The sequence below is a fragment of the Pleurodeles waltl genome, chromosome 5, assembly GCF_031143425.1.
Source record: "Pleurodeles waltl isolate 20211129_DDA chromosome 5, aPleWal1.hap1.20221129, whole genome shotgun sequence".
Lineage (NCBI taxonomy): Eukaryota > Metazoa > Chordata > Amphibia > Caudata > Salamandridae > Pleurodeles > Pleurodeles waltl.
The window spans coordinates 470,232,980-470,258,386 of NC_090444.1; positions in this window are offsets into that span (position 1 = coordinate 470,232,980).

The following is a 25,407-nucleotide window of genomic DNA, read 5'->3' on the forward strand; positions in this document are numbered from 1 at the left end:
AATATGCACACCAATAACAAACGGTGGGGAGGATGAGAGGATGAGGGCGTACAACACGGAGGCGGTGATGCAGGAGAATAAAAACAATGATAATAAGCATGCACAGTAAGGGAAACAGAAGTGGAGTCAGAAAAACAAGATAAAAAGGGCAAGAGCTATGGAGGGAGCAGCTGCCGGGGGTAGTAGGAGGGAAGAGAAATAGTACCTCAATCACGCGGGGACCAGCAGACGGGCATGGATTAACTTGAATCAATCTGTGCTTGATCCTTGCTCCACACTAATGATCGGAAGTGCCGTTTAAAGTCCTCTGGCCAATTAACAAAAAGTAGAGTGAGGAAAACCAACGAATGGTAAGCAAAGGCTGGCTCCAAGCCCTTTACTGAATACAAGAGTGTATCGCAAGCAAGATCCATGCGCTAGCGCATGCACTCGCAGGCTCGACCCTGAAAAAGCACAGAAGCATGTTATTACCACTGTGTTCTGTCCTTCTTGTCACAAAGAGTATACTATTCAGTGGCAGTTGGTGGTTGTGTGTGTCAGGGCTCCACCCACTATATTTTTTTGGCCCTTGTCTTTTTTTTCTTTTTTTGCTCTCAACCAATAATATAATACCATAAGATGCTGATACCCAAAAAGGCCAGGGTGAGGCAGCACAAACAAGTTGCATCCCATGCACTGATGCATAGCTGCCAAAGTTTCAGACCCCTTATATGTGATATTTTCATGGTTATGTACTTATGAGTGACATTTAATGACCAAATGTGTGACACTTTGACACTGACTGACACTTTATTGCAAGCAAAATCAAGCAATGAAGTCCATGGAAATAGCTATATATCAGAAATTACACCCATTTCAGCAACAAGAAGCTCTAAGAAGGTCTTGAAACTGCTGTAAAGCACCTGAAATGGATGGCACTAACCCAGTGGCCTGTGACAAATGGTAACCCACTGACCTATCCACATGAAATACAGTTCTATGATATGCAGTGTGCATTTTAAAGGCACAGTGAGACACTGTGTGCTCTCATGAACCACTGGACACAAACAGCTGCCTCCTTCAAAAAACACACACACACACACACACACACCTCCCCCCACCCTCCCTAGCAGGGCAGCACTTGTCCAGGACACAACTTGAGACGTGCACAAGAATTTCGGTGGGCAGGGCCTGGCAGAAGCAATTCCTTCCTGGGGCCCAGGCTGGCAATAATTAATTAAAAACATTATGCCTTCACCGACCATACCCATATGCCTAGCTGGAAGGCAGCTGGGTACTTGGAGCCAAAGAGGTGAGGGCAAACACTTGTTTTCATCCGACGGGAGCGCTGCATCCATCAGACTGCATGTTCTTTAACGCGCAAGACTCTCGAGGTGCGCAGGTCAGGCACCTTAAAAACATCCTGATCCTGCCAGGCAACAAACATGCAAACTCCTCCATAGCGCCTTAGAGCGGACCTCCACTGAGATCATAAGGCACCAATCACTGTCTTACTGTAATGTGGTGGTGGTGCCTGGCTATGGAACAAATAACAGAGGCAAGTTACGGGCGGCCCACCAGATCCATGTGAACACAAAGTGCGGGTTGACAGTGGGGCAGGCGTCTTGCAGGAAAATTAGCCACACAGGCAAGATACAGCACCCGGATGGGTAACATGAACAATCACTGCTGGAGTCATTATTGTTGCTTGGAGACAGACACCACGTAATACACAGAGCACAGGAAGCAGCTCCTCCTCAGATTTAAATAATTATTATCTAATATGCTATAAGATTCTAGTGCACGTGTCACCATCATCACTGAGACACTAAGGGGCATATTTACAAGCCCCTTGCACCCCTTAGTGCCGCCATAGTGTATTTTTTCTTACACTACAGTGGCGTTAACCAGTCCCCCACCCTGCGCCATGTTTACAAAGTGGTGCAATGCTAGCATTGCGCCACTTTGTAAACCCTTGTGCCATATTAGACCTGCACCAGGTATATTGTATACAATGGGCGTTCCCACACAGGGAGGACCAAAAAAATGGTACAGTGAAATTTAGAAGATTTCACTGCACCATTCTAGTGTCATTTTTTAACACCTGCCCTGGGCAGGCATTAAAGTGATGCTAGGCCATTTCCTATGGGCCTCACCAAGCTTTGCTGGACTAGCATAGAAATCTTTGGCGCTATTCCAGAAAAGCACCACAAGAGCGTCAAAAATGTTGACGATATTGTGATAACATATGCCATGGTGCGCTGTATTGTAATTACAGCGCTACCATGGTGTTGTTAGTGGGGCGGCGCAAGGAAACTGGTGTATCAGAGCTGATGCACCAGTTCCTTGTAAATATCCCCCCAAATACTAACAGTCATGCAGCTGTGTGTTCTTCAGTGGTACAGCACACAGGACAGCGCAGTGAGTCAGTCGCAGCGCCATAATAGAGAGCGTTCTGGTGGGTCACGGGTCATGGTCCCAGGGCACTTTAAAAGTGTGACTAATGCATTTTAGTGCTATGAAGCAGACACCAGCGCTAAAATTCATTAGTCTAACCCCTGATGGGTAGTACTTGGCAGGACAGCTATGCACATGCACCAGTCAGCATGTGTCAATCACCATTTATCAGTGTGATGATCTCACAGCCCTGAGACATATGAGATCATCAACCCCGCAAATCAGTTTGGTCCAGTGATGAAAGACCACCCTAGATCACATGCTGCAGTGTCACCCTGGAATTACCCCAGGGTGCTTCAGATTTCTGTTCTGTAGTGCCAGGGGCTTTACTACAATCAGGGGTGCTTTCTGATCACCCTCAGGTTTCACAACTTGTCACAGTATCCATAGGGATAGAAGGAGCAATATAAATTTTGCAATATAATACAATACTATTCCGTTTTCTGTGCAAGATACAGAATAAAATCAATCAGACCAGTCGCTTGTGTCTGCAAATGCTGTATTTCCCTCTCTTAAAGCAATTCACTGCTGGGGAATCCTCACTCGTTTTACATGCTGGAGGAATCTTCAAAGGATGTTATAGAGAGAAGAGCAGAAGTGAGGATACACATACTGAAGGGAGAGTGGAGCTCCAAAGAAATCATGAGAAAGAAAAGGGTGGAAGTTGGAGAGAGCAAATTTGCACTAAACAAGTGCCTCAGGTAGGTAACATCATTTAGGGAAAGGTGAAGGTGGAGCAGAAAGGGGATCTCTGGTGACTCAGACAAACAGGAAAGTCAAGGGAGGATGTGGATGAGTGAAAGGGCAGCAGTGATCCAGGCACTGAGGAAAGGGAAGAAGATGCAAGAACCAAAAGGTAGGGGAGGGACTTCAAATGGAGTGGGAAAGGTCAGATGTCAGAGAACAGAGAGGCGAACATGTTGATACAGGCCCCCATGGAGCTGAGAGTGAGACTACAATACAGGGAGAGCTCTGTCATGTATGAAGCACAAGAAAGCAAAGGATTGAGGACACAGGAAGGGGAAGTCTTCAAGAGGAAGGTGCAGAGAAACGGAGACAGCCACAGTGAGTCATGCTCCCAGGGAAGGAAATGGTTGAGGAGAGAAAGGGAGAGCTCCGGTGAACCAAGTGCCCAGTAAAGACAAGGGGTCAGAGGAAGGGGTAGAGAGGTAAAGTGCAAAAGTGGTCTCGTAAGCCATACAACCAGGGAAAAGTGAGATGGGGTAGAGGAATGTCAGCGTGTCAGAGGTAGGAACAAAGGTAAGGGAATGAATGGCATGGAGAAGAGACAACAATCAGATGTGCTGCTGGAAGAGCAAAGGACAGCATTGGTGATAGTGGGATTTCTTGGAGGAAACTAGGAGTGCAAAAGTGATACAGGCAGTGAGTGGCTTGAAAGAATGGGTATATAGTACAGGTAAAGATTAGAAGTAACCTTGGAGCTGAGACAGTGGTGAGTTTGGCACCCAGTAGGTGGGTTGGAGGGGGAGTGCTACAGTGGTGAGGGAGACGTCCATGGAGGGGTGTTACATAAGGAACAGAAAGAAAACAGTGGTGAGGCGCAAATCCACCAAAAGTAGGGTTATTATTGAGAAGAAACAAAGTACAGTAGTAAAGGAGATCCTAGGGGAGGGAAGAGGTAGGTAGTCTGTTGGAAAGAGGGGAATGACATGATAAGGCTGGGGGAAAGAACAGACTTGTAGACAGAAAACAAGCAGAGGTGAGATAAGTTCCAAGGAATGGGTGGTTGTTGGACCTAGCCTTTTTTGCAGGGTCATCCCCGAAATTTTTGCCTTCTTCCTCCTATTTTTTCGGACCTGTTTTTGTTGGCTTTAGGACTGGTGATTGGTTTATCCATGATTGGCATATCTGATTTACTAGTAATTCCCTAATATAATTGTTAAAAATGGGGTCTCTAGTTGGCAGTGGGTTTGCACCTTCTCCAAGTAAGGACCTTCACTCTAGTCAGGATAAGGGAGATAACCCCTGGTCACCCCCTTGGTAGCTTGGCACGAGCTGTCAGGCTTATCTCAGAAGCATTTGCACATAACACACAGTAATAAGTGAAAACACTACAAAAGGACACCACACCAGTTTTAGAGAAATAGACAATATGTATCTATATAAAACAAGACCAAAACGATAAAAATCCAACAAACAGTGCTAAAGATATGAATTTTGCAAGATTTACTCACAAATACAGTTCCTTGAAGCCAATAGCTCCACCTGGGGCTATCACAGCATCATGATCATCAAAACCAACAGTTCAGGCCAGCCGCGGCGTCACAGGCCAGCTACAGTGTCGGGGAGACCTGCAAACAGTACCTTTGGAATTGCAAGGCGTTGTGATCCTAACAGTGAGCTCCGGACAGCGGTGTCACTGGCATCGCGGTGTCGGTTCCGGATTCGGTGCGGGGGTCGTCGGGCACTTGAAGTCACATGCATTGCATATCGAACTCCGGGCTGATGAAGCCAGGAGCGCTGGCTTGGATGGTGTCGGAGCCGCAGTGCAAAGAGGGACGAAGCGACGTGCGGTGCCCACAGGTCACAGTGCAGGAAGCAGGTCGGTGATGGTATCCAGCGGCATCGTTGAGGCCGGGCTGCGGTGTGAAGCGGGGCGGTGTGCCGTGTGGTGTCACCAGGTCACGGTGCAGACAGTGTCGTCGTCATTGCTGAAGTGCTGTCGTCAGTAGGCCCAAGCCGGCGGTGCGGGAGGGGATGGTGCTTTGTGACCCTCATGAGCGGTGTCCAGAGGCCATGGTGTAGGCAGGGATGCCTGGTGACGACGCTGGAGTTGATGGTGCTGGTGTCGTTGGACCGGGGCTGCGGTGCCAGACGGGACAGTGCTTCGTGTACCTCACGAGCGGTGTCCACACGCCACAGTGCAGCAGAAGCGTCTTCAGGGATGCCTAGGCTGCGGTATGAGCAGGCGGTGCTGGAGTGCGAGGCCCACAGGTCGTGGTGCAAGCAGCGGCTCGGTGAAGTTGTCCAATGACAGTGTCTGTGAGACCAGGGTCACGGTGCAAAGCAGGGCAGTGCAGCTCCGTGTGGCGTCGTCAGGTCACAGTGAAAGCCAGCTGTGTTGTTCGTGGCATCATGGTGGGGTCTCCTCTTGAACAGCACAAAACACACAGTTCCCAGTGCTGCAGGTCGAGGAAACTGAAGTCCTTGGTGTCCCTGAGACTTCCAACAGGAGGCAAGCTCTACTCCAAGCCCTTGGAGAACTTTCTCAAGCAGGACACACAGCAAAGCTTATCCTTTGCACTCTTGTCAGGCAGAAGCAGCAACTGCAGGCAAGTCCAACAAAGCAAAGGGACAGTACTCCTCCTTCAGCTCTTCAGCTCTTCTCTTGGGCAGAGGTTCCTCTTGATTTCAGAAATTTTTTAAAAGTCTGGGGTTTTGGGTCCTCTTCTTATACCCCTTTCTGCCTTTGAAGTTGGTAAACTTCAAAGCAAAGTCTCAAGTGTTTACAAGAACCTTCCTTGTCCAGGCCAGGCCCCAGACACACACCAGGGAGATAGAGACTGCATTGTGTGAGGGCAGGGCCACTCCTCCCTCCACTCAAGCTCAGATGTCTAAGCAGGATATTGAGGATACACCCCAGCTTCCTTTGTGTCACTGTCTAGAGGAGAGGTGTAAACAGACTGACCCAGACAGGGAATCCATAAACAGGCAGAGTCACAGAATGGTTTAAGCTAGAAAATGACTTCTTTCTAAAAGTAGCATTTTCAAACACACAATTTAAAAACAACCCTTACCAAAAGATGCATTTTTAAATTGTGAGTTCAGAGACACTAAACTCCACATTTCTACCTGCTCTCAAAGGGAATCTATACTTTAATAATATTTAACAGCAGCCCCCATGTTAACCTATGAGACAGATATGCCTTGCACAGTAAAAGCCGAATCTGCCAGTATTTCACTGTTAGGACATGTAAAACACACCAGCACATGTTGTACCTTTTAAATACACTGCACCCTGCCCATGTGGCTACCTAGGGCTTATCTTAGGAGTGCCTTACATGTATAAAAAGGGGAGGTTTAGGCCTGGTGAGTGTGTAAACTTGCCAAGTCAAATTGGCAGTTTAAACTGCACACAGACACTGCTTTGGCAGGTCTGAAACATGTTTACAGGGCTACTAATGTTGGTGGCACAACCAGTGCTGTAGGCCCACTAGTAGCATTTGATTTACAGGCCCTTGGCACCTCTGGTGCTCTTTACTGGGGACTTACCAGTAAATCAAATATGCCAATCATGGATAAACCAATCAACAGTCCAATTTACCTAGGGAGCACTTGCACTTTAGCACTGATCAGCAGTGGTAAGGTGCGCAGAGACAATAAACAAGCAAAAACAGAGCCCAGTAATCCATAAAAGCAGGCGGTCAGAAGGCAAAAAGACAGGGGAGACACGCCAAAAAGCTGCCAGGTCTAACAATAATTCTCCAGGTGTGCCCAGGGCCTGTAAATCAAATGCTACCAGTGGGCCTGCAGAACTGATTGTGCCACCCACATGAGTAGCCCTGCAAACATGCCTGAGGCTAGCCATTGCAGTGCAGTGCCTGTGTGTGCAGTTTCAAACTACCATTTCGACCCAAACCTTCCCTTTTAACACATGTAAGTCAGCCCTAAAGTAGGCCCAAGGCAGCCCCAGGGGCAGGGTGCAGTGCATTTAAAAGGTATGATATGTACTCGTGTGTTGTACACATCTTGATAGTGAAATACTGCTGAATTCATTTTTTCACTATTGAAATATCTTTTAAGTGTAATTTCCCATTGGAATCAGATAGACATATGGAGTTTGGGGTCTCTGAACTCACAATTTAAAAATATATATTTTGGTGAAGTTAGTTTTCGAATTGTGAGTTTGAAAATACTTTTGTATTTTCTTGCTTAACCATTCTGTATCTCTGCCTGTCTGCTGAAAACACATCTGAGTCAGGATGACAGTTGATGACAGGATGACAGTTGGGCTATTTATGTATTCAGTCACACAAAGGGAACTGAGGTGTGCCATGCATAACCTGATGGCCCATCACCAGCCTGATGGGTCTTCCTGAGCTAGAGTGGTCGGAGGAGGAGGACTGGACCTCTCATACAACATAGTTAGAATCCTTCTGGACTGAGGACATTCAGCCAGGAAGAAGAGCTGGGTGCTGTAGGAGGGATTGAGACTCTGTCTATTGCTTTGATGTGCTGGCCTGCTGCTTGCTGCTTTTGTCCTGGGAGTGAAAGGGCTGGACTTTGCTTTCTACATCCTGCTTCCAAAAGTTTTTCAAGTGCTTTGACTGAGCTTGCCTCCTGCTAAGAAGTCTCAGTGACATCAAAGACTTCACCTTGGAGCACCTGGGTTCTCTTGCTGAGAGTCCTGACTTGCCAAGTGGGGCCTAATCTAGTTCCTGGGCCCTTGGGAGTGAGTTCTGGTGCAACCAAGAAGAAACCAAGCACATTGACTCCAGAGCAACCTTGGAGCTGGTGCCACTGTCCGACTCTGTGTCGCTGCATGCACCAGAGTTGCAGTCCCAGCTTAGTGCATTGGCCGGGACTGACTCTGCCGGCCCGATGCCACCGCAGTGCCTCCGACGTCCTGCCACAGTGTGTGTCCAAAGCTCTCTGTCACTGACATCTGTGGCACCCAGCTCTGACTTTGAGCAGCAGCTGTGGCCCGTGGTGTGATCGCGACACCACAAAGTTGATGGCTTGCATCACGACCAGCTGGATTCATCAACACCACCTTGTCGTAAGGAACCAACACCTCACCGCCAAAGCTGCATCACCTCCCCTGCAACCATAAGGAACCAATGCCTTACCTCCCTAGTGGCAGAAAGGAACCGTCCCACACCGTCTTCAGTGACGCCTTACATCCCAACTCCTTGCAAAGTCTTTCTTTCCTCATCGTCTTCCAAGGTACTGTACCCGGGTCCATGCGACTCCATGACTGGCCCACACTCCCTCGCGAGTGGCATCGGACTGTTGGAAACTACTCCGTCAAGACGTCATGATAGCGCCAGTTGGAGCCATTGTGTTTCTAAGTGATATAGTACCTTTAGGGCCAGATGTACGAAAGGATTTTACCCATTCTGTGTCTATGGGGAAAAGCTTTCGTACATATGGCCCTTAGTCGTTAAAAATTTGAATCTATGCTTGTGTATGTTGGATTTCTTCTGTTTGCGTCTTGTTTTACTCATATAAATATTGGCTAATTTTCTAAACTGGTGTGGAGTACTTTTGTGGAGTTTTCACTGTGTTACTGTATGTGTGTGTGTGCGTGTGTGTGTGTGTGTGTACAAATACTTTACACATTGCCACTGAGAAACACCTGGCTGCTTGAGCCAAGCTTCCAAGGGCCTGAGCAGGGGCTATCTTAGCTGTGTCACTCCCTTACCCTGACTAGAGTGAGGTTCCCTATTTGAACAGGATGCAAACCACTGCCAACTACAGACTCCATTTCTAACATTGGTGATCAGTGGTGAGGATAGGATTTGTATTTGTACTTTACATACAGTGATTGGTGTACACTACTTCCATATCACAGACCATTACATACCAGTATACTGTTTCTCCTTTTTCTCTCAATTGGTCATTTTTCCAAAGTTACTCCTGCTTCATATTGACCAACTTTGAACTCTGGGTTGTTGTTCCACCTGTAAAGCCTTGACAGAATGAAAAATAACTTCTGCCACTTAAACATCTATACTATTAAGGAGCTTAGAGGTTTCTGCAAGGAGAGGGGGCTGGGGTTGAAGAGGAGATCCACAAGGCTGGATCTTGAGACTACCTTGTATTGTTATGAGGAAACACGCTGGGTAGCAACACTATCAGATGACTCTGGGGAGGACTCTATGGGGAAGGACCCCTATGGAAGTATAAAGGATGTAAGGCCTTGGAAATAAAGTCAATATTTACTAATTTTTTAAACTGGTGTTGAGCACTTTTGTGGTGTTTTCATTGTGTGTGTGTGCGTGTGTGTGTGTGTGTGTGCTCAAATACTTTACACATTGTCTCTGTGTTAAACCTGACAGCTTTAAGCCAAGGTACCAGGGGGGTGAGCAGGAGTTATCTTAGCTGCAGGTGCAAACCACTGTCAACTAGAGACCCCATTTATAACAGTGGTACATTTTGGAGTAGAGCTGGAGGGAGCGTTAATGGATCATGGAACAGATGAGCGTGGTGGACACAGGAGAAGAGAACACTGACAAAGAGGCAACCAGTAGGGAGGAGGCAGAGTCCTGGAGAAGCAGGCACAAAGTTAAGAATCTACAGTATGCAGGGCAATGGTTGTATAGTGGTGAAGCATGCTTTTGTCAAGCAGGTAGAGTTTGGAGGGGCAAAGGTTTGGAGCAACACCTTTACAAATTTCAAGTATGTTACAAAACAATTTAGGTAAAAAAAAGATTGACCCATGAAAGATGGGATGTGAAATGACAGTGTTAGTTGTTCTGTAAAAAAAAAAATGAAGAAATCCATAAAAACTGCCTGAGTTTAGAGAGGGATCATCAATTTGGAGAGGGCATAAAAAAAGTTGTCAGAAAGCAGGGATGGAGGTAGATCATAGCTTCGGGAGGAGGGTGTTTGCGGTGGTACACTCTCCTAATAAATATACTTTTCTGATAAATATTTGGGTACACATGCATTCAGTGGGTATGTTGAGGTGTTAGTCGGATTTCACCAAGACAAAAACACGCCTCCCTCTCTGTTTTGAAAGTCCCCGAGTATGTTGGTTATTTTACAAAATATTGTGTTTTCTCTCACTTTGTACTCCTACCAATCTACAATCTTTTCACTTTCCACTGCCCCTTAGGCTACTGTCACGTACCCTGCTGGTCCTATAATGTATGTTAGCATTAAATGTGAGCGTGGTTGTTTGGTAAATCTGTAGCCCGCATCTCCCCAATCTTACTGACCAGGCTACGCCCCTGGGTGGAGGTACTGCTAATTTATTAAGACTTGACAAGCTTGAAGGAGAGCTACTCCAACCCACTCACACTGAATCCATCCTAGGGAAGGAAATGCTGGCAGTTCCACCAAAGTGTCTGTGCTTTTTGCAATGAGTATTTACATGTGTCAAGAAAGCACTACATGACAGCGCCCTGATAACGAACTACATTTTCCAGCACACCATCCACTCTGACCTAATTTGGAGATACCACGTCCAGCTTAGATAGGTTTAAAGAACTTCAATCAAAGCCACAGTTCCTTTCCTAGGCAATTGTGGCACAATGTTATTGAAGTGAAGGTACTGCTACGCTGATCTATATTTTCCTTCGCCAAGAACAGTTGCTTCCTATGAACTTGTTTGAAGGATATTGGAAATACAGAGAAGTATTTCTGAAACCTGAGTTGCACGATGGAAACAAACACACTATTTGAGCCTTTAATAAGAATTCTCTTACAGATTGTATGATTGTGAAATTACACTTGCCCATCGGTTATTTGCAGAGATTTCCACACACGGAGGATTATTATGAATGTGGAAGTTTGGCTTCACCTGCATGTAGTTTCCAAATCAGCCTTATGAACTGATTTTACACGAACACCATGAACATATGCTTAGTGCATTGTTCTGCATATACACAAATGGCTTTGTGACTGAGACAATGCTGTGTCAGACCTCTTTGCTGAAAACTGTGTTTTCATTTTCATTTCCAAGAGGGGAGCCAGGAGGACATGCCCTATTCTTCACCATAAATGTGTCCCAGAAAGACACACTGGAAAACTTAGTACTTTAACGAATTTACCCACCTCTCAGTTTAGAAAGAGATCTGTGCCAGCATATCAATATCTGTTTAATATACAAAATACCCTGTAGATACTCTCGGGTGTAGGCAGTGTGTCATCTGCATGCCAGCCAAACACCCTAGGAAAGTCCAAAATTCTTTCTGAACACTAGGCAGTGGGAGTGTCTCGGAAATATCTGGCCAGACTGGCTGTCTAAAGAGGAAGGACGATAGGTTAGAATGATGCTTTCAGAAAGGGTTGTAAACGAAGAATAATTATAAAGGTTCAAAAGTTTATGATAGTCTTGAAAATATTGCATTTGATGAAATGCTAGAGAATAGCAGCCGAACATTGCTTTCTGCAGCCGTTTACTCTCAGACCACGCAAATTACAGTGCAGCCACCATGGAGTGCCTTTACATACAAAACTTAATTGGCCATCATGTATCTTTTGCGCCATCCTGAATATAGCCACCTTGTGTGGGACCCCGCTGGGACGGCAGTGGAGAAGGCAATCTTTGACCAACCTGTCTATGGTTTTATGTATCACAGCACTTTGCGTCACTTTGAAGCCTTTACCCTTTTTTGTTGCTTGTGCACTACATTCCTTCCAATGAACAGTATTTTCTTTTTAAGCCACCATAATGGTATGGCCCATTAAAAATAATTCCACTGATTTGCTCACTCACATTGCTAGACTGGCCAATAGGTAAACCAAGGAACTCCCCAGCAGATGGGAGGAGGGGATGCTTTGAGGAGTAGATGGGCTGCCCATCCACCCATGACATCAGTTATGAGGAGAGAAGTGCACCCTTAGTCCATACCCCATAGTCAATAATGTCCATTACATCAAATATTGAGTAAGCCCTGCAGGAGACCTGCTCACAGCCGCAGGCCGTCCTTTGGGGCTGAGGGGCCACGCCCCCCACCTTTTGCCCCTCAAGAAGAGTGACTGCCAGGCTGAGCAAAAGACAGCCTGACAGACACTCTTTATTTTCAGGTCAGGCAGCAAGGAGCTAGACATGCGCTATTTGCGCTTCAGTTTTAAGCCCTGAAGCGCCCATGGCTGAATGTAAACCAGTGACACCTTGTCACAGAGTGTGGTGGGATTAGCAGTCTCACTGACCCTATCCCACTCTGTGACTAGTTGGGACTGCTGCTTTCCATCATTGGCTGACCGTAAGTGAGCCAGTGAGGGAAGGCAGCAGTCTCAGCCCTCCTGGGCCTTCCAAGGCAGAGCTGAAGGTGAGTGTGTGTGTGTGTGTGTGTGTGTGTGTGTGTGTGTGTTTTAAATGAATGTCTGGTGCATGCGTGTATGTTTGAATATTTGATTGTGAGTGTTGTAAATGAATGTGTGTGCGTGTGTGTGAATGAATGAGTGTGAGTGTGAATGTGTGCCTGTGTGTCCTGCCCAACCCCTCTGCTTAAAGTTACCGGTCACTACTGCCTGCTCCATCGGGGATCAGTGAGCCCATGGCCCTCATGGTACTTTCCTGATACGGAATCGGGGATTGGCCTAACTAGAGTGATTTACATATTTGGACAGTGAGAAAACTGGCTTGGTTACAAACCAAGGCAATGTGGTTATGGTGCAGTACATAATAAGTGGAACCTGACATGTCAGTCTTGCTATAAATACAATGGCAACGTAGATAGTGGCACCATAGAATGTGTATCTTATATGTATATTTACTTAAACAGCTTGTAAATAATACGTTGTGGATTATTAAAAGCCTCAAAAATTCTGTAAAAAACAATTAAAGTGAAGTCATGGTTACAAAACAAAACCTGAAGACCTGAAATTGGTTATCAATCAATCAATTATTTGTAAAGCACACCTCATCACCCTGAGGGGTAGCCAGGAGCTGGGGAGCAGCATTTCATAATGGCGGCCTCTCCTCAAAAAGCCAGGTCTCTAGCTTCTTCCTGAATTTGGGACAGGTGTGTGTAGTTCGCAGGAGGAGGGGAGGTCGTTCTATGTCTTGGCAGCGATGTAGGAGAAGCGGCCTCCTCAGTGGCTATTCATGATTAGCTGAGCAGACCACAACTCACATCTCCTGCCCCATGACCAATTACTTCCACCCCAAATGCAATGTTCATGACCTCACCCATAATGTGACAGATGACATCGCAAATGATATTTATGACATCACTGGCAACATTACATATGAACTTACTATAGATACTGTTTGTAAGGGTATCCTTGCTGCTGTATCATTGATATAAATTGGTCTTTAAATATGTCGTATTAAGTGTTCTGTATTGGTATAAATATAGTGAAGTAATGAGGACTGCATTTGACTTCTAGTGTGCACTGCCTTTCTTGCAGCATAAACATGTTCCTCCTCTGTATAGAGTATTTTGTATGTAACATGCAATTTCTTTTTTGTTAGTACGCGCTAGATTTGCTACAAAGTGGAACTGCCACCTCGGGGGAAGGTCACGGTTGCTCGCTAGGTTCACTCACTCCATGGAATTCTCGGGTGTGTCTGAATACAATTTTTGCAAGAATGTTTCTGGTTCCTAATCTACCCTCACGCTCATACAAAATGTTACGAAAACGGAACAGGAACAAATAAGCAGGAAGACGAAAGATTCACAAGGCACAACGTCTAAGTACTGTGATCAAATACGTAAAATATTTTAAATCAACCAAAGCTGCCTCTCACAGCCCCCCCGCCCCCCAAGCAATGTGAGAAAGAGCAGTGCACAGGAATCACGAATAATGTAACTTGAGCCCCATCTCTCAGAAATTTGCTGCTCAATGAGTCTTCGGTTTCAAGTACTTTCGACATATGAATTTTTAAACACTGACTATTGCAGAAATACAAGATGGCTGTCCTATGAAGTTTTAATTACTGACTATTGCAGAAATACAAGATGGCTGTCCTATGAAGTTTTAATTACTGACTACACAGAAATACAAGATGGCTGTCCTATGAAGTTTTAATTACTGACTACACAGAATTACAAGATGGCTGTCCTTTGACAGCACTGTGAGTGAGAAGACCAGCATCAAAACACATCAGAAGAACTGGTTAAACTGGACAATAGTGCACATTTTTGCACGGGCCATGGAATTAAAGTGAGTACAACTCTCTGGATCTCACCCAATAAAAGACTGCACACTCTGATAGACAGTAAGACTGAGGAATGTGGTACTTTCAAAAGTGGAACACTGGCTATGACTGTGCTTCATTATTGGCAGCTGTTTCCTTTCATGTACAAAGTTCTGCTTTCAAAATGTGGCTTTGCTCTTCACGGCCCCGTTGGTTCTTGCCTTATATTCAAATTCTACAATTGACTCTATAATCCGATCTTCTCTTCTACTCTTTCATCTGTTTCATAAACTACCTTCATGCTTGTTTCTGTGACTGACTTGTCAGACTCAAACCTAATGTCCCCGTGTTGTGCAGACAAACATCACTCGCAGGCACAAATGTGCACAAACATGCAGTCAAACAGGCACACAAGCAAGCTGCAAACGTCCACAGCATGGCAAGCTGAATAAGAGATGGAGGCAGAGATCAGTTCAGACATGGGAAGTCGGAGCACAGAGTACGAAACAGCACTTCTACCTGTGTTTTGAACCTTTAGAAGAAAACAGCAAGATTTAAAATATTAGAAAAAGTCATTTTTGCATACTAGCTCGGGAAGAAGCTTGGAAGGAGAAGCAAGAGTTACCAAGAAACAAGAAATCTAAAAACACAGCAGTTTTCAAGAATCTATTTACGGCTTTTCCACATGTGGGGGCATTGATATTGAACCATACTGTAAAAGACTTGCAACTTTGCATAATTGATGGATAGGGGCTCACCCTACCATACAGTACTTAGAATATAGCTTCCTCCTCTGGCTGTCAGAGATAATATAAAACAGATACACTTCTCAACCTTCCCCAGGATCCGATGCGCATTGTACCTGACACTGGAAGATTACTCTCTTCTCTCAGAAAGGGTAGACATTGTGTTCCAGCAAGGTGTGGAGTTCACGAAAGCTCTCTATCCCTCAGTTTAGCCACATTATTCCTGAGAATGTAGCTGTCTAAGACCAACCTTTTGTGACCAATGCTGACAAGAGGCAGACTGACAGGACTTAATGTAAGAGCAGTTGGAAACCCATTCTAAAAGAAGCAATTCCTAAGGGATACATAACTCTCTGTAGTAATCGAACGAATGGGAACATGGTGGACTTACTGTGGTCCCCAAAGACAAATTACCCACTTCTCAAATTAAAGACCATGGGCCTCATTATGAGTTTGGTTGTCTCAGGACCGCCATGTTGGCGGTGGCGGGTGTACCGCCAATAGGCTGGCGGAGAGGACCGCCAAAGTATGACATTGGGATGTTAGAAATGGGGTCTCAAGTTAGCAGTCGGTTTGCAACCTGTCCAAGTAGGGACCCTCACTCTAGTGAGGGTAAAGGAGATATCTAGCTCAGCTAACCCCTACTCACGCCCTTGGTAGCTTGGCACAAGCAGTCAGGCTTATCTCAGAAACAATGTGTAAAGCATTTGCACATAACACACAGTAATACAGTGAAAACACTAAAAAAGGACACCACACCAGTTTTAGAAAAATAGCTGTTATTTATCTATGTAAAACCAGACCAAAATGAGAAAAATCCAACTTACAGTAATAAAGATATGAGTTTTGCAAGAATTAACTTAAAAATACAGTTCCTTGAAGTCGATAGCTCTGTCTAGAGCTATCATAGCATCATGGCCACCAAATCCAAAAGTTGAGGCTAGTGTGGCGTCGCAGGCCAGCTATGGTGTCGGGAAGACCCTCAAACAGTATCTTGGAAATGCAAAGCATCTTGATCCTCACAATGAGATCCGGAGTGCGTCACCTCTGGCGTCACAGGTGTCAGTTCCAGAGGTCGGTGCAGGGGTTGTCAGGCCCTTGAAGTCACAGATTGAACTCCAGGCTGATGACAAAAACAGGAGCACTCGCGTTGATGGCGTTGGGGCTGGGGTGCGAAGCGGGACGATGCCCACAGGTCACTGTGTAGGCAGCAGCTTGGTGACAGTGCCCTGAGGCGTCAGTGAGACCAGGGCTGTAGTGTGAAGTGGGGCATTGAGACATGGGGCATCTCCAGGTCATGGTGCAGGCAGCGCCGTCGTTGTTGATGAAGAACCATCATCAGTAGGTCCAAGAGGCAGTACGATGCAGGGCGAGTTCTGTGCGGCACCCATGAGTCACGCTGCAGACAGGGGCATCTGTTGACGATGCTGGAGTCGATGGTGCTGGTGTCAGTGAACCATGGCTGTGGTATGGGATGGAATTGTGCTTTGTGTACCTCATGAGCAGTGTCCACAGGCCACAGTGTAGGCAGTGGCGTCGGTGTCAGTGTGGAGTGGCATTGTCAGTGTAGGAAGCTGGCCTAGTGTGTGGTGAGTACCTATGGTATTATCACCTTATACTAGGTCCAGGTATCCCCTATTAGAGAGGAGTAGTCAGAGTCTAGGACGCCAGGCTCTCTAGGCGTAGCTGTGCATGAGCAGCCAATACTTATCTAGCAACCATGCAAAGCTTATGCAATACCACTGTAGTCAGAGAGCACTCACATACATGAAAGAACCACACAGTGTTACACAAATAAAGGTACTTTATTATGGTAACACAATTACCAAAATACTATATTAGCAATACCCCAACTAGAGGTAAGTAAACACAGTATTATATGTACAGTAGCAGTCAGGAATTAGCATAGGATGTAATAGAAAACAGTAAAAGCAATAGACAATACAGAAGGCCTGGGGGTGCCAAACCATATACTAAGAAAGTGGAATGAGAAAGTCAGGCCCCCACCCAAGGAAGTGGAATCAATAGAGGGGAGCTGTAGGAACTAGGAAACCTACAAGGTAAGTACTAGAGTGCCCCCCAGCGACCAGGAGAAGAGAGGTAAGTACCTGGTTCTCCCCAAACCACCAAAAGGAATTCCGAAGGGGATAATGCAAGACCCAGACAAGACTGCAAGAAACCAAAGGTGGATCCTGGAAGAGGAAGACCTGGAAAGGAAGGGGACCAAGTCCAGTTCACGTTAGAGTGTCCTGTGGTGGCAGAAGCCACTACCCACCCATCTGTGGATGCGGGACCAGGTCAACAGTGGACTAAGACAGTGATCAGTGCAGCCCTGGAGCAGCTGAAGAGTTCCTGAAGTGATGCAGTCGATGTCCCATGCTGGAAGAAGGATTGCAGTTAGTGAGTGGTGTGGAAAAACCAACAACGAGCCTTGGCAATGACAAATGCTGCTAAAGAACAAATGTGGGGCTGCCGGGGACCAGCGAGGCCCAGGAGGGCTCACTCCACAGATGGGACTCCTGGGTGACCCTCAGCAGTGAGGAGAGTCACAGGAAGAGGAGGCAGTCCGCCAGGTGGTCCACAGGCAGTAAGCACAGAAGACACGGTGAGGCCCATGCAGCACACCTTGTAAGGAGTCCTATGTCACAGTATAAGTATGCAGAGTGCTGTATGTCATAGGGAAGAGTGCTGGGGGCTGGGGCTAAAAGGAGTCTGAAGATCCCTTGGCAGAGATGCCAACAGGCCTTGGTACCTGCAAGAGACGTGGTGCATGAGGGTACTGCCCTGCATGGAGAGGCAAGGACTTATTGTCTCCCAAGTTGGACAGCTGGTAGAGAGGACCAAGGGGATTACTCCAGACTACCACCTGTGATGCAGGATCCACACAGCTCTGGAGTAGGGGAGATCCACGCAGCCGGTCTTCATTGAAGTTGGTGCTGTGGATGCAAGGGACTGACTCCTTCACTTCAAGGGAGATTACTTCTTGCTTCTTGTACAGGCTGAAGACTCTTTGCCCTCAGAGAATGCACAGCTGGGGAAATGCTGCAGTTGCTGGAAGGACCCGGAGAAACAATGTTGCAGAGCAGAGTCGTTGCTGTAGCTGCAGATTGTAGGTTCCTGTGAAGTCCAGTTGTTCTTCTAGTGGCCAGAAGTCAAAGTAAACATTGCAGAGGAGTCCTGCTAGAACTTTGCACATCAAATCTGAGGACCCACCCAAGAGAGAGACCCTAAATAGCCCTGGCAACAGAATTGGGGTATGATTCCGACATGTTTCATACCAAACATGATCAGGATCATAGTTACCATTATGTAGCTGGACATGGTAGTGACCTGTGTCCAGTACACGAGTAAAATGGCATCCCTGCACTTCCAAAGTCCAGGAAAATGGAGCTGGAGTTCATAAGGGCACCTCTGCTCAGGGGTGCATTTGTGCCCTCACACACAGGTACCTGCACCCTGCCCTCTTGGCTAGGGGGGCCTGCCATAGGGGTGACTTTCGATGACCTGAACTGAAAGGGTACATGCACCTTTTCATGCAGGTTGCAATGGCAGGCCTGCAGACACATTTTACATGAGCTCCCATGGGTGGCATAATATATGCTGCAGCCCATGGAGAACCCCTTGTGCCCCAAAACCCTGGGTACCTGGTCACCATATACTAGGGACTTATATGGGGCACCAGTATGCCAGCTGTGGGGTGTGTGAAGTCCCAAGCAACCACATTTAGTGGGAGAGAGCACAGTCACTTGGGCCTTGGTTAGTAGGATCCCAGTGAACACAGTCAAAACATACAGATATCAGGCAAAGAGTGTGGGTAACCATGCCAAAAAGAGAGTACTTTCCTACATTGTGCAGTACATAATAAGTGGAACCTCACATGGCAGTCTTGCTATAAATACTATTGCAATGTAGATAGTGGCACCATAGAATGAGTATCCTATATTTATAATCACTTAAACAGCTTGTAAATAATAAATTATGGATCATTAAAAGCCTCAGAACCTCGGTAAAAACAGTTAAAGTGAAGTCATGGTTACAAAACAAAGTCTGAACACATCAAATTAGCTATTAATCAATTATTTGTAAAGCACACCTCATCACCCTGAGGGGTAACCAGGCGCTGGGGAGCAGCATTTCATACTGGCGGCCTTTCCTCGAAAAACCAGGACTTTAGCTTCTTCCTGAACTCGGGAAGGGTGTGGGTAGTTCGCAGGTGGAGGTCGTTCTATATCTTGGCAGCGATGTAGGAGAAGAAGCGGCCTCCGCAGTGGCTATTCATGATTAGCTGAGCAGACCACAACTCACATCTCCCGCCCCATGACCAATTACTTCCACCCCAAATGCAATGCTCATGACCTCATCCATAATGTGACAGATGACATCACAAATGATATTTATGACATCACTGATGACATTATATATGAGCTTACTATTGATACTATCGGTAAGCGCACCGTTGCTGCTGTATCATTGATATACGTTGGTCTTTAAATATGTCGTATAAAGTGTTATGTATTGTTATAAATAAAGTGAAGTAATGAAAACTGCATTTGACTTTGGAGTGTGCACTGCCTCTCTTGCAGCATAAACATGTTCCTCTTCTGTATACAGTATTTTGTATAGAACATACAATTTTTTTTTTATTAGTACGTGCTAGATTTGCTACAAAGTGGAACTGCCACCTCGGGGGAAGGTCACGGTTGCTCGCTATGTTCACTCACTCCATGGAATTCTCGGCTGTGTCTGAATACAATTTTTGCAAGAAAGTTTCTGGTTCCCAATCTAGCCTCACGCTCATACAAAATGTTACGAAAATGAAACAGGAACAAATAAACAGGAAGAACAAAGACCCACAAAGCACAACGTCTAAGTACTGTTATCAAATACGTCAAATATTTTAAATCAAACAAAGCTGCCTCTCACAGCCCCCCTCCCAAGCAATGCGTGAAAGAGCAGTGCACAGGAATCACGAATAAAGTAACTTGAGCCCCATCTCTCAGAAAACTCGGGTAGAGTTATTTGCTGCTCAATGAGTCTTCGGTTTGAAGTATTGTGCATATGAAGTTTTAATTACTGACTATTACAGAAATACAAGATGGCTGTCCTTTGACAGCACTAGGAGTGAGAAGACCAGCATCAAAACACATCAGAAGAATTCGCTAGACTGGACAACAGTATCTTGAGATGGAGAACATGAAACTGTCGGCATCTACAATAAAGGTCAGTTATAAGTGACCACGTAATCGGCTCAGAACTCCAGCCATCACCGTCTAGCGACTACAAGGGTAGCTGTCAGTGCTGCCTCCTACGACTTTCCTCTGATTACAGGATACTGATAAATTACATGCAGAATTCTTTTCTTACAGGTTTTTCTCAGTTTTGGCTGGCATTTCTACCAAGCAGCCAAAAAGCCTATGTTAAAGTGTCCAGACCTACAGTGTTCATAATCAACTTGTGATCTTGCAGTGATGGGCCCCATCACGAATCATAGTTGCTGGCCTCATCAGGAAATACGAAATATCACTTTTAATGGCACCCATAGTGTTTTTCACGGACCTTAGCCACGTGATTCCACTAAAGGGTCATTATCTGCCTCACCGAAGATTCCATGACCCAAAAATATCTACCTGCTTGCAACACCCCTAAACGTTTCCTTGCATTGAACGCAAGTCTCATGTATGAAACCGTTTTTTTCTAAAGTACAAAGCAAAACTCTTTCTTTCACTGCTTCTCAAGTTCCTGCCAGTAGATGTTCAACAGGAGGTTGTCCCATAAATGAGATTCTCAAAAAGACCAAAGAATCTTCAAGCCTTAACTAAACTGTGGACAGTGGTCTTTGTTTAGAGGTCTGTAGGTTGCGGCAGACTTACCACTTCCATGGGATATACCAAAGGTACCCATTTGTGTCTGCTGTGCAAACAAACAACTGTAGCAAATATGACCACGTTTGGGGTTAAGATCGAGGAGGAATGAACATAATGGTAGAACTTGATAAGGCTATGGTTTGTGGACAGTTAACCACATAGTTATTCAGAGAATGACGTAGAATTGTTAGCGTCTCTTTAAAGCATGTTGGCTGTGCTGGGGCTCTTCAAGCATGTCGGATTGTTCAGTGAAATCAGAAATGTTAATTTCACATTGAGGTTACAACACAATTTCAGTTTGTGGGAATTCGCTCAATATATTTGATGAGCATCGAAGTAGCAACTGTCTCAGTTGGATTGCCCACCAGATACTCCACCATGACTTCATTCATTCCACGACTGACCACCTAAAGCCACCTATCTTCATATCTCATGTTAAGTCTCTGGCACATACCAACAAGCAATCACCCAATAACAATCTGACAGATTCTCCTTCCACACCATTACTTATCAGGAGGAAGTTTCACTCATCTTGTCCAGTTCTCATAGAAAAGAAGCATGGAGTTCAGACTCAAGGTTGAAGGGATTGGTACAGTGGTGACATTGCACTTTGCATACAAACGAGCAGCATAAAATGGGCTGGTTCCAACACATGTTTTTGCACAAGTATTAACACATGTCATTTAAAAATGGTTACATAATGTATGTGCTGCTATTCGAATAGTGTCCAACTTCACCACTGTTGCTCAGTTCCATCAGCACATGCAAGTTTTTGCACGGGCCCTGGAAGTAAAGTGAGTACAACTCTCTAGATCTCACACAATAAGTATTTCAAGTCTGCACACTCTGATAGACAGTAACACTGAGGAATGTGGGGCCTTCAAAAGTGGAACACTGTGATGACTGTGCTTCATTATTGACAGCTGTTTCCTTTCATGTAAAAAGTTCTGCTTTCAAAATTTGGCTTTGCCCTCCATGGCCCCATTGGTTCTTGCCTTTTCTCCAAATTCTTCAATTGACTCTATAATCCAATCTTCTCTTCTACTCTTTCATCTGTTTCTTAAACTATCTTCAAGCTTGTTTCTGTGACTGACTTGTCATGTTCTGACCTAATGTCCCCGTGTTGTGCAGACAAACATCACTCGCAGACACAAATGTGCACAAACATGCAGTCAAACAGGCACACAAGCAAGATGCAAACGTCCAAGGCATGGCAAGCTGAATAAGAGATAGAGGCAGAGATCAGTTCAGCCATGGGAAGTCGGAGCACAGAGTACGAAACAGCACTTCTACCTGTGTTTTGAGCCTTTAGAAGAAAACAGAAAGATTTAAAATTTTAGAAAAAGTCATTTTTGCATACTAGCTCGGGAAGAAGCTTGGAAGGAGAAGCAAGAGTTACCAAGAAACTAGCAATCTAAAAACACAGCAGTTTGCAAGAATCTATTTACGGCTTTTCCAGATGTGGGGGCATTGATATTGAACCATACTGTAAAAGACTTGCAACTTTGCATAAATGATGGATAGGGGCTCACCCTACCATACAGTACTTAGCATATAGCTTCCTCCTCTGGCCGTCAGAGACAATACAAAACGTATACATTTCTCAACCTTCTCTAGGATCCACTATGACAAAATTACTTTTTTCCCAGAATATTTTAACTAACACTGGAGGATTACCCTCTTCTCTCTGAAAGGGTAGACATTGTGTTCCAGCAAGGTGTGGATTTCACGAAAGCTCTCTATCCCTCAGTTTAGCCACATTATTCCTGAGAATGTAGCTGTGTAAGACCAACCTTTTGTGACCAATGCTGCCAAGCGGGAGGCTAACAGGACTTAATGTAAGGGCAGCTGGAAACCCATTCTAAAAGAAGCAATTGCCAAAGGATACATAACTCTCTTGAACGAATGGGAACATGGTGGACTTGCTCTGGTCCTTAAAGACACACTACCCACTTCTCACGTTAAAGACTTTGGGCCTCATTACGAGTTTGGCTGTGTCAGGACTGCCATGTTGGTGGTTTTACCGCCAACAGGCTGGTGGAAAAGAGCGCCAAATTATGACATTGGCGACGTTAGGAATGGGGTCTCAAGTTGGCAGTCAGTTTGCACCCTGTCCAACTAGGGACCCTCAAGGTAAAGGAGATACCCAGCTCAGCTAACCCCTGCTCACCACTTGGTAGCTTGGCACAAGCAGTCCGGTTTATCTCAGAAACAGTGTGAAAAGCATTTGCACATAACACATGGTAATACAGTGAAAACACTACAAAGGAACACCACATCAGTTTTAGAAAAATAGCAAATATTTATCTATGTAAAACAAGACCAAAACGAGAAAAATCCAACGTACAGTAACATGAGTTTTGCAAGAATTAACTTAAAAATACAGTTCCTTGAAGTCAATAGCCCAGTCTCGAGATATCATAGCGCCCTGAACAACAAATACAACCGTTGAGGCTGGTTGCAGCGTTGCTGGCCAGCTACAGTGTCAGGAAGACCAGCAAACAGTACCTTGGAAATGAAAGGCGTCTTGATCCTCACGATGAGATCCCAAGTGCAGCACCGCTGGCATCACAGGTGTCAGTTCCAGAGGTCGGTGCAGGGGTCGTCGGGCCCTTGAATTCACAGATTGAACTCTGGGCTGATGTCGAAATCAAGATGGCTGGCATTGGTGGCGTAGGGGCTGGGGTGCGAAGCGGGACGATGCCCACAGGTCACTGTGCAGGCAGCAGCTTGGGAACAGTGTCCTGCGGTGACAGTGTGACCATGGCTGCAGTGTGAAGTGGCGCATTGAGACGTGGGGTATTGCTGAAGAACCATCATTGGTAGGTCCAAGGAGGCAGTACGATGCAGGGCGAGCTCCGTGTGGCGCCGCTGTGTCGCGCTGCAGTCAGGGGCATCTGTTGACGATGCTGGAGTATGTGGCGCTGGTGTCAGTGGACCATGGCTCTGGTGTGGGACAGGATTGTGCTTCCTGTACCTCACGAGCAGTGTACACAGGCTACGGTACAGGCAGCAGCGTCAGTGTCAGCGTGGAGCGGCATCATCAGTGTAGGAAGCTGGCCTGGTGTGTGGTGAGTTCCTTTGGTATTTTCACCTTATACCAGGTCCAGGTATCCCCTATTAGTGAGGTGTAGTCAGTGTCTAGGAAGCCAGGCTCTCTCCAGGTAGCTGTGGATGAGCTGCCAAGATTTATCTAGGAGACATGCAAAGCTTATGCAATACCACAGTAGTGACAGAGCGCTCACATACATAAAAGAACCACACTGTGTTACAAAAATAAAGGTACTTTATTATGAAAACACGATTACCAAAATACTATAGAGGCATACCCCAACTAGTATTATATGTACAGTAGCAGTCAGGAATTAGCATAGGATGCAAGAGAACAGTAAAAGCAATGGACAATACTGAAGACCTGGGGGTGCCAAACCATATGTTAAGAAAGTGGAATGCGAAAGTCAGGCCCCCACCCAATGAAGTGGAATTGGTAGAGGGGACCTGTAGGAACTAGGAAACTCACAAAGTAAATACTAGAGTGCCCCCCAGCGACCAGGAGAAAAGAGGTCTCCCCAAACCACCCAAAGGAATTCAGAAGAGGATAATACAAGACCCAGACAAGACTGCAAGAAACCAAAGGTGGATCCTGGAAAAGGAAGACCTGGAAAGGAAGGGGACCAAGTCCAGTTCACATTGGAGTGTCTGGTGGTGGCAGGAGCCCCTACCCACCCGTCTGTGGATGCACGACCAGGTCGACAGTGGACAAAGACAGTCATCAGTGCAGCCCTGGAGCAGCTGAAGAGTTCCTGAAGTGATGCAGTCGATGTCCCATGCTGAAAGAAGGATTGCAGTCAGTGAGTGGTGTGGAAAAAACAACAACAAGCCTTGGCAAAGACAAATGTTGTTAAAGAGCAAATGTGGGGCTGCCGGAGACCAGCAAGGTTCAGGAGGACTCAACCCACAGAGAGGAGTCCTGAGTGACATGCAGCAGTGAGGAGAGTCAGAGGAAGAGGAGGCAGTCCCCCAGGTGATCCACAGACAGTAAGCACAGGAGACACGGTGAGGCCCATGCAGCACACCTTGTAAGGAACCCTATATCACAGTATAAGCATGCAGAGTGCTGTAAGTCACAGGGAAGAGTGCTGGGGGATGGGGCTACAAGGAGTCTGAAGATAACTTGGGGGAGATTTCAACAGGCCTTGGTAGCTGCAAGAGACGCAATGCATGGGGGTACTGCCCTGCATGGAGAGGCAAGGGCTTATCGTCTCCCAAGTTGGACAGCTTGTAGAGAGGACCAAGGGGAGTACTCCAGACTACCACCTGTGATGCAGGATCCACATAGCTCTGGAGTAGAGGAGATCCACGCAGCCGGTCTTCATTGAAGTTGGTGCTGTGGATGCAAGGGAAGGACTCCTTCACCCCAAGGGAGATTACTTCTTGCTTCTTCTACAGGCTGAAGACTCTTTGTCCTCAGAGAATGCTCAGCTGGGGAAAGGTTGCAGTTGCTGGAAGGACCCGGAGAAACAATGTTGCAGGGCAGAGTCGTTGCTCTAGCTGCAGATTGTAGGTTCCTGTGAAGTCCAGTTGT